The sequence below is a fragment of the Plecotus auritus genome (genome assembly GCF_963455305.1).
Source record: "Plecotus auritus genome assembly, chromosome: 5".
NCBI classification, from domain to species: Eukaryota; Metazoa; Chordata; class Mammalia; order Chiroptera; family Vespertilionidae; genus Plecotus; species Plecotus auritus.
The window spans coordinates 88447690-88462175 of NC_137776.1; the positions used below are offsets into that span (position 1 = coordinate 88447690).

The 14486-nt window shown below is 43.6% G+C and overlaps 1 protein-coding gene across 3 annotated transcripts in view; it reads left to right on the forward strand.

Annotated features, from left to right (window-relative positions):
* Positions 1-5134: 5134 nt before the first annotated feature.
* Positions 5135-14486, forward strand: part of INSIG2 (insulin induced gene 2) — a 72058-nt gene continuing 62706 nt past the window's right edge. For 2 of the 3 annotated variants that reach the window (XM_080667260.1, XM_080667262.1), the window contains exon 1: positions 5135-5190. The gene's annotated coding sequence lies outside the window, so the exon portion shown is untranslated. Of the gene's footprint in view, positions 5191-11565; positions 11626-14486 lie in introns of those variants that run through there. The other variant, XM_080667261.1, reaches the window with a different exon arrangement.

The following is a 14486-nucleotide window of genomic DNA, read 5'->3' on the forward strand; positions in this document are numbered from 1 at the left end:
GTAAGAAGACCCTGCACTTAAAATAAAAAGGCAGCCTCTTTTCCCTGGTAGAGCCTACTTCATTCCTGGGCTAGTTGCCCCATGCACGTTCGGCCCAGCAATTAGGTGTGTGTCCGTCCACTAGGAGTTTGTTGTGATTGTTGCCAGTTGGGTCCTTGTAATTACATAATGTAATACAAAATTTGTAAATTGATGAAATGAAAATATAAAAGGGCAGTTTTATGTCTGTGACAAATAAGTGAAAAGCGATGGGGACTTGGTTAAGGTGAATGTTACTAAAGAAACATACAGATGTATTAAATGTGGGCTATGTATTTGTATAAGACTGGACACAACATTTAGAAGGGTTCACTTCACAGGCATTTTGAACTCTAGCAGTATGAGGCCATTTTAAACAAAACTAAAGACAGGAAGTTTTTGTATTTACTGAGATGGATTGAATTTGGAATGCGAATTTGCTTGAGGGCCAGCTTGTGGTACATTTTCATAGGTACTTATTTTTTAAGTTTTTACTTCCCTCTGCTTTGCTCATTCCCTCTTATGGGTGTGGAGTACTATTGCTTCATATTATTCTTATGCCAATGGTACCGTTCTTTGGGGTCCCACCTTTTAAATTTGAGGCCTCTGACTCTAAAGTTTAGCAGGCCCAAAGATTTTATATTTGTCTTCTTGTCTAAAACTGTCAAAACAGAATTTCAATATTTTCCAATCAGGAAAAAATTTCAGGGCAAGAGGGGCTTCCTTCCTATGCTCACTTCTCTAGGACCCTACTTTCCCTTAAAGCTTGGCCTAGTAACCTCTCTTTACTTTTTCAGCTCTTTGATGATACTTAAATTATATTCCAACCAACACTTTGTTTTCAGCAGGAGGGTTTTTCTTTATAACCTGGCCCACATAACACGCTACAGACTTTCCACAAGCCACTTATTCATGATTCTTGCTGAAAAACCAAACTGGCTTTTGAAATGGACACGCCCCTCTGGAAAAGGATGGTACCAGGTAAGGCTTAGATTGCCATTACTCAAACTGCTCCTAAAGTAAAACTCAAGTCACTGGGCTCCTTTGCATTACCCGATTCTGCCACCAACATGCTAAAAGACCTTATAAATTTTAGGTGCCCAAATTGTTGGTAGGTAATGATTTTATTTTACTTCTATTTTGTGATTCTTTTTCTTACCTTGTCAGTAGTTTGAGAAAGCTAAATTTATATGTATCATCTAATACAGTACTTTCCAATAAACCTTCATGTGATGATAGAAATGTCCATGTGGGACTATTACACACTTGATATGTAGCCAATGGGATTGAGAAACGGAATTTTTAATTAATTTTGTTCTAATTAATTTAAATAGCTGCATGTGGCTAATGCCTGCCATAGTGGACAGTGCAGATTCTCAGACAAACTTCTGTATGATACTTCAGGACAAATATCCTATCTAACAAAAGAGTAATATGCAAATTAACCATCACTCCGCTACACCCACAAGTCACACCCACCAGCCACGCCAACCAGCCAATCAGGAGTGAATATGCAAATAAACCCAACCAAGATGGCTACAGCCACAGAGAGCAGGAGGGAGGCTTGGGTTTCCCCGGCAATGGAGGAAGCCAAGCTTTCCACCTGCACTTGCCGGTCTAGGCCTCCACTCAAGGCTACAAAGTTTCAATGATGGAAGATAGATAAATCCAAACAGAAATGGCACAGCCACGGAGCTGGAAAGAGCAGGAGGCTAGGGTTGCCCGTGGCAATGGAGGAAGCCAAGCTTCTGCAGCCCTGGCCAGCCCAGGCCTCCGCTTAAGGCTACAAAGTTTCAATTATAGAAGATACATAAATCCCAATAGAAATGGCGGCTGCCATGGAGCAAGCAGAAGGCTTGGCTCTGCTCTAGGCTACAAAGTGTCAATTGTAGAAGATAAATAAACCCCAGATACCAGGGCCTCCGCTTGGGTAGCCAGGAGGCATGGCCAGCCTGCAAACCACCACAGGCCCCTCGCCCAGGCTGCCCCATGCCCCAAGGGAACCCCCACCCTGATCTGGGATACCCTTCAGGGAAAACCAGCTGGCCCCCACCCGTGCACCAGGCCTCTATCCTATCTAATAAAAGAGTAATATGCAGATTGACCATCACTCCAACACACAAGATGGCTGCCCCCATGTGGTTAAAGATCCTGCCCCCATGTGGATACAAGATGGCCACCACAAGATGGCCAGCAGAGGAGGGCAGTTGGGAGGAACCAGGCCTGCAAGGGAGGGCAGTTGTGGGCGATCAGGCCAGCAAAGGGAGGGCAGTTGGGAGGGACCAGGCCTGCAGGGGAGGGCAGTTAGGGGAAAACAGGCTGGCAGGGGAGCAGTTAGGCATCAATAAGGCTGGCAGGGGAGTGGTTAGGGGCAATCAGGAAGGCAGGCAGGCGAGAAGTTGGGAGCAAGCAGTCCTGGATTGTGAGAGGGATGTCCAACTGCCCGTTTAGGCCCGATCCCACCGGGATTGAGCTTAAACGGGCAGTCGGACATCCCTCTAGGGGTCCCAGATTGGAGAGGGTGCAGGCTGGGCTGAGGGACACCCCCACCCCCCCATGCACAAATTTCGTGCACTGGGCCTCTAATTAGTTATATAAGAAGGCTTCATAAAAATACTTTTGTAACCATGGTAGTACCCCAAACACTAGAGACAATCCTACTTATTTGTTTTTGGTCTTTGTCGTGATACTCTGATGAGGGCATACATAGAGTGAGGGACACAAAAGATGAAGAAATTTTGCTTTTTTGAGTCATTTATTAATCTACTGATCCCTTAACAGCCATCACCTGAACATCTAGCACATCCCAGGCACTTGGCACTGGACCTCAGGAGGAAAGCAAAACAAGGTTCCTGTTCATGTGAAGTTTGCAGTTTAGTTTGGGAAACACACAGTAAACATACAATATATACAATTAATATACAATTTTATATAATACAATTTTAAATCGAGATAAGTGCTACAAAGATGATGAATATCTCCATACTTTCTTTTTCTGGATGTTTTTAATTTGGGAAAGCATCCAAGTCCAAGGTTCTCAAAAGCGTACTAAAGGCTTAGTAATTAACCCTTGGGCAACTATGTTAATCTAACAATATCTCACTTCAACAAGGCAAATGAACTTGTGGGTGTTTGTATTAGCTAAGAAAAGAGTTTCTGTTTGTTTTATAGTTTACCTCTTGGCCCATTCAGTTGGGAGACCAAACAACATATAAGGTTAATGGAAGAAACTTTTTTCTGAAGTCACAGATTTATCAAATTATTGATATTTTTGCCTATGTAGAGGAGCTTAGAAATATTCTAGACCAATTCCTCATTTTACAAATGAGTAAAGCCTAAAAAACAAATATATTGGACATGAATATGCACTTGCTGTCGTAGCCCCAGGTTTCAAGAATCCTTCACCAGTGTTCTGTTGACCACATCACACCAACTTCAAAGTAATCCAAATTGTTCTGATTTCTCAAAGTTCTTAGTTCATTTTCTGGAATCAATTAATTTGAGATTTTAATGTTTTCATGATAACAAACACTTAGTACAAATTCATGAACTTGATATGCAGACCTCAAGTCTCACTATACATCCTTCCATACTCCAGGGTCTACACACAATGTTTTTCCAACTCTGAGCTCCCACCCGAATGCATTTTCTCCTTATATCTGCTTACTTACCCTCAATGCCTACTGAAAGACTACATCTTGCACGAGAACTGTCCTCAAACCTAACCAGAAGAGGACAATAGCTCTTTGTATTTCTCCTAAGGATTTTGTACTCTGCCTTACACTGCAGTAGGAATGACTGCACTGGGTGTAAGAAACTTGGGAACCAGTGCCACATAGTTCTAACTTTTTTAGCTCTTGTCGCTCCTTGCAATCAAATATTTAAACTAAAATAAATGCTCATCGAGGCTAAAATTTTCCATAAGGTTTTTCTTGAGGCAGTTGCTAAGTGTTTGAAAAAGCTAGGATAGGGAGACAGACATGAGTGGGATGAAAAAGACTCAGATTGCTTTATAGAGAGCCTTGGTGTCAGAACATTTTGTCTTTTCTAGGTGATTTTTCTCTTTATTTTTTAAATTCCTCATCTATTCAGTGTAATTGGCCCATATATAGTACACACACACACACACACACACACACACATATATATATTATTTGTAGTGTAAGAACATACAGAGATAAATTTAAGAGCTATAGGAAACATTAGAGAAAACAAGAAAGGTCATATAAATACTTGCCTGGATGCATTTTGTTGCAATTTAATTCCTCCTTCAATTTTCATAAATAAATGTACCGATAGAAAAATATCAGAAACATAAAAATCCACTTTATCATTTACCAGTTCAAAATAAAAAACAAAAAAGAAATTTCATCAATTGACAATCCTCTGCAAAGCTCTTAAGCAATTACTCTAGGCCCAAATTTCATTGAAAACTTTCCCCAAGACCACTGTAATCTGACCACATCCATATTTTAATACTGCTTCTGATAAGTTGCACGGTTCTGTATTTTCTCTACTTTGCTGTAAACCTCTCAAGCTCTTCCTATGAAACCGTGTTACGTGGCCGAACCTGGTGAATGATTATCAATGAAAACCGCATAAAGTACTGTGGGATGGAGATGACAAAAAGTATCAATTGTGTTCCCCTAAAAGAAATGATGACAGTAGGGGAGGAAAAAAGGTAATGAGTAAAGCCCAGCAAAAGCACAAAGGTACAGTCAGCATCCGCGGCGGGAGAAGCCGGCGGCCTGGTTCCAGAGCCCTCCGGTTCGGCTGCGAGGAGAGGAGCACGCTGATAGCTGCTCCTTCGAAAGAGTGTGCGAGAGTGTGCGTGTGTCAGCGCACGAATCTCTAACACCGCCCGTAGGGTCTGGGCACTCGTCACAACCCTTGACCGCCTGGTCAGCAAACAACAGCTGATCTGGCACCCTCCTACTACTAGACTGTCCACGCCTACAAACATCTGCTAATTTCGGGCAGACCGGAAGCCCTTTTGCCCCGACTCGCGGGTCTACTAACTACGCTGGTCAAAACCGGAAGCTCCTCTACCCCGATCTTTGGGCGCGTCAGCGCCGGCCGCACAGGCGCAGTGGAGCTCAGGCCGAGTTGTGGGAGGGGAAAAGGAAGAGGTGGAGGGGGGCGGGGCCGTCCCAGAAGATGGCGGAGGCGGGGGTGAGTTGGGGTCCCCCTGCGAAGCGCCAGTGCCTCGGTGCTGAGGAAAGTGGTCTGAGGAAGTGGGTGGCTTTCGGGAAGAGGAAGTGCTGGTGATTTTGCATCCTAGGAACCCTGCTGGCAAGTGCGGGAGCCAGGACTGCGGATGGGGCCTGAAGGGCGAGGGGTTCTGCTCACCTGAAGAAGGGTTGGCGAGGTCCGGAAGGGAACGGCGAGGTCGGGGAGAGGTCTTATGAGAGGCCGAGGCTCTCCAGACATTGGGAGAGTGTTCGAGAGGAAAGAAGGCTGGAGGACGGCGGGATGGGCGACCCTGGAGATGTGATGGGGGTGGAGGTCGGCGAGCTGTCCAGCATAGAGCTGTCAGGATTTGGGAGGCTTGTAACCAGGGAGACCCAGGCTTGGGAGGGTGGTGGATCCCAAAAGGTGGATATTGCAGTAAGTTTAGAATTCACAAAAATCTGTGTTGATTTGGATTGAGGAGTGGGACTTTGGCATTTGGATTGGAATTGGAAACCTTTGGAGATGGTGTGTGGGTATGCCAGAGAACTTGTCAAGACCTAGAAGTCGTTGGTGATAACTATCACCATGGGATTTCAGAGTTGGTCAATGGGGATTAGCAATCCGGAAAAGGAAAGCAGTGTGGATGACGAGGGGTGGCGGGGGTGGGGGGGTGGGGGGGGGCAGGGAAGTGCTGCTAAAAAAGTGACCAGGACCCATGTCCAGTTAGAGTTGGAAAAAAAGTTACTGAAGTATGATCTTAGCCAGATAGTCTAGGAAAATATATCTTGAAGAGCTTACTATGTTGTAGGCTTGATGAAGAAATGCTTTAGAAAGCAATGGATGGACTTGGCAGCTGTCACTGGCTAGGATCAGTATTGCAGGACAGCTGAGGATTGCAGGGAAAAGACTCCCCAGTCCTGGGTGCAGGAGGAATGAAAGCAGCCAAGCAGTGGCTACTGTATTCTCCAACTTTTAGGTTTGGCCTTGATAGCAAACCACTTTGTGAAAATGAATGAAGAGAATGCGGCCACTAATAGCGTTCCCACAGAAGAAAAATTAGCCATTATTCTTTCTATTTTCCACCTTCATTCTTTCTCTGGACATTATGTTGTGTAGTGTGTTTTGGTAGAGTTCCCAGTAGATATCTGATATAAAGTGACCAAGCTGTGAATCGTGTACATTTGGGGAAGAGTTTGATTCTTTTTAAACTGACAACTGTTGCTTTTCCATATGGTGGGCTGAAAAGGAAAGGATAAAAGGTAATTCAGTATTTTAAAGACAACTTGTTTTTATTGTTATTAGAACATTATTCACAGACCTTTTTAGAGACTGAGATTTGATATTTAAAAGCAGTAATGGGATGTGAATGCTGCTTGCTTAATAGTTTCTGTGTTTTGGTTTAAATGTTGAGAGGAAAGGTGAGTTTCAGTGTCTTCAAGGCAAATCGTTTTCTTCCTGGAAGACTTTAGCTTATGACTCACATGTGTGTGCTTATATTTAAGGAGAGTTAAACTTTTTCATTGATTTACGTGTGTTTTTCCTAATGTTAATGATTATTCTATTTTGAGAATGCCATTCTAATGAAGAGAGCAGATGAATAAAAAAGATGTGAGGTATTAATTTAGTTTATTATTTAGTAGCCTATGTGACCTAAGCACCTGAAGGGACAGGTTAATCTGAGGCAGCAAACATGCTGCCTGATTGGAAGATGAATGACCTTGTTTGGTTTCAGGGGTGGTTGTAATTGTGAGAATGCAAATGTCTCTTAAGGTCACTAGGAGATTTTGTTTGTGTGTGTGTTTTTGCCTATTGCCTGAAATTGTTTCAGTGGCAAATACCAACTTTGATTTTCGTTCACAAAGCCCAGGATCACCTCTTTTATTCATCTAAAAGTAATAATATTAATCCACTAACAGGTAGTCATATGTCTTTTCAGTTTTGATGATTTGTTATTTATCTATCCAAACTATTTGCATTGTGTTGTTCAAGGTAGAATTTTTCATGTCCCGTGGAAGTTTTTTCTTTGTCAGTTGTTGAAATAAAAAGCTTATTTTGGTATTAACAGTAGTTTATCAACATGACTCTAAAAAGTGTATCTTATGTGGCACTTAACTTTTTTTGTATAGCGTTTGTAGATGGAGGCCCTCCCTGGAGTAAAATGTGAAGTGTTCCGCATATGGAGTCAGAGTGCTTGGGGCCAATACTGGTGCTTTTTGGTAATAGTGTTAAGATCTCAGAAAGTTACTTAGCCTATTTTATTTTATAAAATGGAGATTATCTTGCCTATTTATGAAGGTTATTATTGTTGAGGATCTGTTGAGTTATTATTCTCTAAAGGGTACCTTTATACTAGATACTTTTTGACTGATCAGCAAATTATTTCTTGAGTGATCTAAATTTTTCAAATATAGATTATTTTTTAATTTTGGAGAATCAAATTTATCATTAATGTAAGGGTAATATTTAAAGGTATAGGTATTCTTTGTTTTAAGAAAATAATTTCAACATATAATCAGAAAACCAAACTTTAAAACAAATAAATTAGGGGATACTTATTACATGAACTTTCACTTTAAAACAACCCATTCCCCTAGTGCAGTGGTTCTCAACCTTTCTAATGCCGCGACCCTTTAATACAGTTCCTCATGTTGTGGTGATCCCCAACCATAAAATTATTTTTGTTGCTACTTCAAATAACTGTAATTTTGCTACTGTTAATGAATCGTAATATAAATATCTGTTTTCCGATGGTCTTAGGTGACCCTGCTAGTGGTTCTCAACCTGTGGGTCGCGACATTACGATTCATTAACAGTAGCAAAATTACAGTTATGAAGTAGCAACGAAAATAATTTTATGGTTGGGGGTCACCACAACATGAGGAACTGTATTAAAGGGTCGTGGCATTAGAAAGGTTGAGAACCACGGCTAGTGTGTGGTTAATATTATAAACAACATGCCTTTTTAGTAATTTTAAGTGTTCCACAGTAGGGAATGAACGGTCTAGTGGAATTTCTTATGTCTTTGAAGAGTCTGGCCATTTCCAGGAGTTCACTTTACATGTTTATGGTAGCAGGATCCAGGGGAACAGTCTTGATTTTGTCACTTCACTTGCCCACACTGGGTGTCATTTGCTTCTCCAGTAAAATGAGAGAACAGCTAGATCACTGCCTCTTAACTTTTTTTGGTTCGTGGACATTTTGAGTACTTGATGTAAACTGTGGAACTCTCTTCCCGGAAAATACACATATGCACACCTTTTTTATTTTTTGCATTAGGCTCACATATCCCTTGGAAGAGATGATCTCCAATTTCCCTGCCATTTCTTAAATTTTAGGATACTGTGATTCTCAAGCACTTCAACTTTTATTTTTGCCTATAGTAAATATGTACTATTGTATTATTATGTAGTCACAAAATTAGATTTTTGGACTTGTAAAAATTAACTTAAAAAACTCATTCAAATAAACATCAAACAAATGTCATGTTATTTTTAAAGAGAACTTTTGGGGTGAAATAGGAAGCTATAAACCAGCACTACCAGGAAAGGTTGAATAAACAGCTGTGGCGGAATAAGGTAAACAGTTTAGAAAGTCTCAGGCAGCCTTGAAATAGAATGAGGAAAGAGTCTCCAGCAATCATTGGCTCTCAGCGGAGAGCATTGCCTCTCTGGGGGCATATGGAAATGTGTAGGGACATTTTTAATTGTCCCAAATTGGGGAGAGAGCATGTAATGGCATTTAGTGGGCATGAGCCAGGGAAGTGTTTTGCAATGCTTAGGGCAGGTCCACTCAGCAAGGAATTGTCCAGTACCAAATGCCTAAGCTCTGACAACCCCTGGTGAGTGACTGTGAGATGGGGCCTACCACAACTGAAATAAGTTTTAAAACTAGTTATTTTGCTCTCTTAAAAACATTATTTATTGTACATGAAATATCCTTTGCCAGTCATTCCATTTTGGAAAAAAAAATCATGAACATAAACAAATGATTTACTAGAGCAGTTAAAAATGTATGTACAGTTCAACCTTGAACAACATAGGTTTGAACTGCATGGGCCCACTTACATGCCGAATCCCCCCCCCAACCCCCCAATAAATACAATTGGTTCTTGGTACTTCTGCTTTTGTATCCACAAATTTAGCCTACCGTGAATTTCCAATCCATGGTTGGGAATCCACACATGTGGGGACCAACTATGCATTGTTCTATGCCATCTATAATAATAAAAGCTTAATATGCTAATTAGACCAGACAGCCGAACCACCTTCCGGACATCATTCTGGATGTCCTTCTGGATGAAGTCGCAGCAGTGGGGGTCGAGGCAGAGGTGGTTAGGGGCAATCAGGCAGGCAGGCAGAGTGGTTAGGGGCAATCAGGCAGGCAGGCAGAGTGGTTAGGGGCAATAAGGCAGGCAGGCAGAGTGATTAGGGGCAATGAGGCAGGCAGACAGAGTGGTTAGGGGCGATCAGGCAGTCAGGCAGAGTGGTTAGGGGCGATCAGGCAGGCAAGCGGTTAGGAGCCAGCCGTCTCGGTTTGCGAGAGGGATCTCCAACTGCCGGTTTAGGACCGATCCCGCAGAGATCCCTGTGGGATCGGGCCTAAACTGGCAGTCGGACATCCCCTGAGGGGTCCCAGATTGCGAGAGGGTGCAGGCCGGGCTGAGGGAACCCCCTCTCCCCCCGTGCATGAATTTTGTGCACCACGCCTCTAGTTTTGTATAAGGAGCTTGAACATCTGTGGATTTTGATATCTGTGGGCAGTCCTGGAACCAATCCCTCAAAGATACTGAGAGCCAATTTAGTTAAGTTTTCGGGGCAGGGGCAGAAGTGACAGATTTTCAACTGCAAGGGCATCAGCACCCCTATCCCCCCATTGTTCAAGAGTCCACTGAATATTCTTTGTCCTCTAGTAGCTGCTTTAACAGCAAAAGTAAGGGTTTGCTGTGTCTACTGGAAGTTTATGAGGTGAAGAGTCAGCTGTTGGTCTAGTGTAGTGGTTGGCAAACTGTGGCTCGCGAGCCACATGCAGCTCGCGAGCTGTGGTTTGCCACTCTGTTGACTAATGAGTTTGCCAACCACTGGTCTAGTGCAGTGTGTTAAGTTGGCAATATGATTTTTTTCCTTTAAAACATTTGTTTTACTCTTCAATCTAGTACATTTAAATAAAATTTCAAGGTGTTTGTACACTTATTTGTGTTGTTATATAGTCTTCCATTTACGTTGGCATTGGTACCTTGAGAATATATTATAGTTGAGATTGTTTTCTAATGTTTACCTGTTAGCAGCAGCTTGAGTTTGGCAAAGAAAGAATTCAGAGCCAAGAGCTCTAGCATAGGAAGTTTATTTAGAAAGTCACAGAGGTAGAAGAAGTGAGCTAGCTGGGTTGTGTGGATCAGGAAACAACTTATAGAGGCAAAAGAAAGGCCTTGGAGCTTAGGAGGAAGAAAGCAAAGGTACATACCTGAGGGAAAAAAGGAAGGGGCAGGCTCAGGCATGCTCCAAAGAGAGAGCATACTGGGTCCTTTGTCTTAAGGGTTTGTGTCTGTTTTCTAAAGGTGGGCATTTTAGGGGAGTTCTCAGGGGAGGATCTCAGTAGAATATTTATCAGCTTTCCAGTTGTGTCCTTTCAGGATCCTGGTCTCTAGGGTCAGTGCTAGGGTAGGGGTTCATTAGTCATTGCATCTGGTCCAAATGTCAGTTATGGCGTTGCGTCATCTGGTTTTGCTGCTTTTCTGGGCCTGTAGCTGAAACACAATTGAGGCCTAGGTATTATCTCTAGTTTGACCAAAAACTCTGTCTACGTGGTCAGCAGACCCAAGGCTTTGCTCCTAAGATTATTGAGACTGGTCAGAATTTCATTACCCTGAGGGCTTAATGCTTACAGGAGTGGTCGTGCCAGGGAGGAGGACACAGGTGGGTTAGGGTGCTGGATGAGGCTGGTTTGAATCAGCCATCTGTCTCAGTTTCCCCATTCCACTTGCCAAGGAATTTTCCTAGCTTCTTACTATCCTGCCTCATACCCATCTTTTCAGTCATCCTCTTCTATAGATCCAGATGCCAAAAGAGAAGCCTGAGGACTTAGGCTAGAATGGGACTCAAGAGAAGGGGTTTGGGAATCAGTCAGATGTAAGGAAAAATTCCAGTTCTAATATTGTATGTCAGGTGACCATAAGCAAGTTACTAAATCTCTTTGACTTAATATCTTCATTTGTAAAATGAGGATAATAACACCTACCTTTAGGATTATTTTGAAGATTAGAGTTACTCTATGTCTGTCATGGAGTAGGCCCTCCATAATGGGTAGTCATGATGATGATGATGATGATGAAGAAGATGAAGAAGAATTCTGTAGCTACTGAACACCTTGCTAAGTGACTAGAACACATGACATGCGGACATGCTGCATACTACTGCAAGGACTAGTCTGCAAGACAAGGTCAGGAGGGGATGTTTCTGGGCAATTTCAACTGGTGTTTAGAGTCTGTTTTCCCATGAATCAGTTGTAACATGTACTGTTTTCTCTTGTCCTCTAAGCTGTAGAACTTAGTTATGCTTAGACTAAGTAGGTTTGTGAGGACTAGCTTGAGGACAGAATTCCCCCCTTGAGTGTTGGGCACAGAGCTTTGGGTGTGGCAGAGGCTCAATAAAAAAAAGTCTGTTGTCTGTGTTTATCACATGACACTGGTAAGCTGTGTAAGTTGCTGGTACTTAAGAATATTCTCATTTTCATGCTGATTATTTCTAAAGTCAGTATCCTTCCCCTCAATTTACACATGAGTTTTATTCCAAAGCTCATTTGTAAGGTAAATTGGAACTTGGAAACTCAGAGGAAATATAGTTTAAATTATGATTACGTGTTTAGTTGCCTTTCAAACGGCCTGTTTAACCCAGTGTAGTTTGATTCAAAAGGAGTTAATCCAGCCCTAAGTGGCTTATCTCAGTGGTTAGAGCATTGGCCCACAGACTAAAGGGTCACGGGTTCGGTTCCAGTCAAGGATACGTACCTTGGTTTTATGCTCAATCCCTGTCCCCAGTTGGGGCATATGTGGGAGGCAACCAGTTGTGTCTCTCTCACATTGATGTTTCTCTCTCTCTGTCCCTCCCCCTCCCTTCCACTGTCTCCAAAAATCAGTGGAAAAAAATATCCTCAGGTGAGGATAAACAAACAAGCAAAAAGAGTTAACCCAATTTCTTTAAACAAATATGAATATGTAGAGCTCCCACTGTGGGCTAGGAGGCACCTTTCTGGGTATATAGACACACTGGAGACTTGGTAGTGAATAAGACCTATATAAAAAGTTTATAATCCATAAAGCAGCTATACATATTATTATAAGGTAGCTACTTAAGTGTCATCCTAACTTTTAAATAAACTGCTTTGAGACTCAAAAAACATCATTTATGTGCTGACTTCTGATCATGCCCAGGATATATTATTGTTGGATGGGATAAAAGTAAGTTATAAAAATTGTATAGTATTTTCCCATTTAAAAAATATAGTTATATTCATAGAAAACACAGAAGAATATGCAACAATTTGGGAAGTTGAGCACCATGGTTAGGATGAGGGTTTTGGAGCCAGACAGCATGGATTTGAATCCCAGCTCACCCTCTTATCCTATCTAATAAAAGAGTAACATGCAAATTAACCATCACTCCGGTACACCCACAAGACACACCCACAAGCCACGCCAACCAGCCAATCAGGAGCGAATATGCAAATAAACCCAACCAAGATGGCTACGGCCACAGAGAGCAGGAGGGAGGCTTGGGTTTCCCCAGTGATGGAGGAAGCCAAGCTTTCCGCCTGCCCTTGCCGGCCTAGGCCTCCACTCAAGGCTACAAAGTTTCAATGATAGAAGATACATAAACCCAAACAGAAATGGCGGCAGCCACGGAGCTGGAAAGAGCAGGAGGCTAGGGTTGCCCCTGGCAATGGAGGAAGCCAAGCTTTCCGTACACCCTGGCCATCCCAGGCCTCGCTTAAGGCTACAAAGTTTCAAGTATAGAAGATACATAAATCCCAATAGAAATGGCTGCCGCCACGGAGCAAGCAGAAGGCTTGGCTCCGCTCCAGGCTACAAAGTGTCAATTGTAGAAGATAAATAAACCCCAGATACCAGGGCCTCCGCTTGGGTCTCCAGGGTACGTGGCTGGCCTGCAAACCACCACAGGCCCCTTGCCCAGGCTGCCCCACGCCCCAAGGGAACCCCCACCCTGATCTGGGACACCCTTCAGGGAAAACCAGCTGGCCCCCACCCGTGCACCAGGCCTCTATCCTATCTAATAAAAGAGTAATATGCAGATTGACCATCACTCCAACACACAAGATGGCTGCCCCCATGTGGTCAAAGATCCTGCCCCCATGTGGATACAAGATGGCCACCACAAGATGGCCAGCAGAGGAGGGCAGTTGGGAGGAACCAGGCCTGCAAGGGAGGGCAGTTGTGGGCGATCAGGACAGCAGGAGAGGGCAGTTGGGAGGGACCAGGCCTGCAAGGGAGGGCAGTTGGGGGCGATCAAGCCTGCAGGGGAGGGCAGTTAGGGGTGACCAAGCCGGCAGAGGAGGGAAGTTGGGGGCAACCAGGCCTGCAGGGAAAGGCAGTTGGGAGGGACCCAGGCCTGCAGGGGAGAGCAGTTGGGGGGGGGGGGAACCAGGCCTGCAGGGGAGGGCAGTTAGGGGTGACCAGGCCTGCAGGGGAGGGCAGTTAGGGGTGACCAGGCCTGCAGGGGAGGGCAGTTAGGGGTGACCAGGCCTGCAGGGGAGGGCAGTTAGGGGAAAACAGGCTGGCAGGGGAGCAGTTAGGCATCAATCAGGCTGGCAGGGGAGTGGTTAGGGGGTGATCAGGCTGGCAGGCAGAAGCGGTTAGGGGCAATCAGAAAGGCAGGCAGGCGAGCACTTGGGAACCAGCAGTCCTGGATTGTGAGAGGGATGTCCGACTGCAGTCGGACATCCCTCGAGGGGTCCCAGATTGGAGAGGGTGCAGGCTGGGTTGAGGAACACACCCCCGTGCATGAATTTCATGCACCGGGCCTCTAGTTAGGGGTATAAACTTGGTTAAGTCACTTAACCTCTTTTTTGCCTCACCTGAAAAATGGATATATTAATTGCACTTACCTTTTAGCTTATTGTGAGTGTTATATGAGTGACCATATGTCAGGTGCTTAGAGCAGCTCATAGAAAGCCTCAAGTGTTGTCTTAAATACAAAGGAAAGATGACTTTGGTTATAGTGAACAAATACTTACACTGATTGTACTAGCAAAGATCTAGGTTTTAGGAGTCAGGATCTATGTGG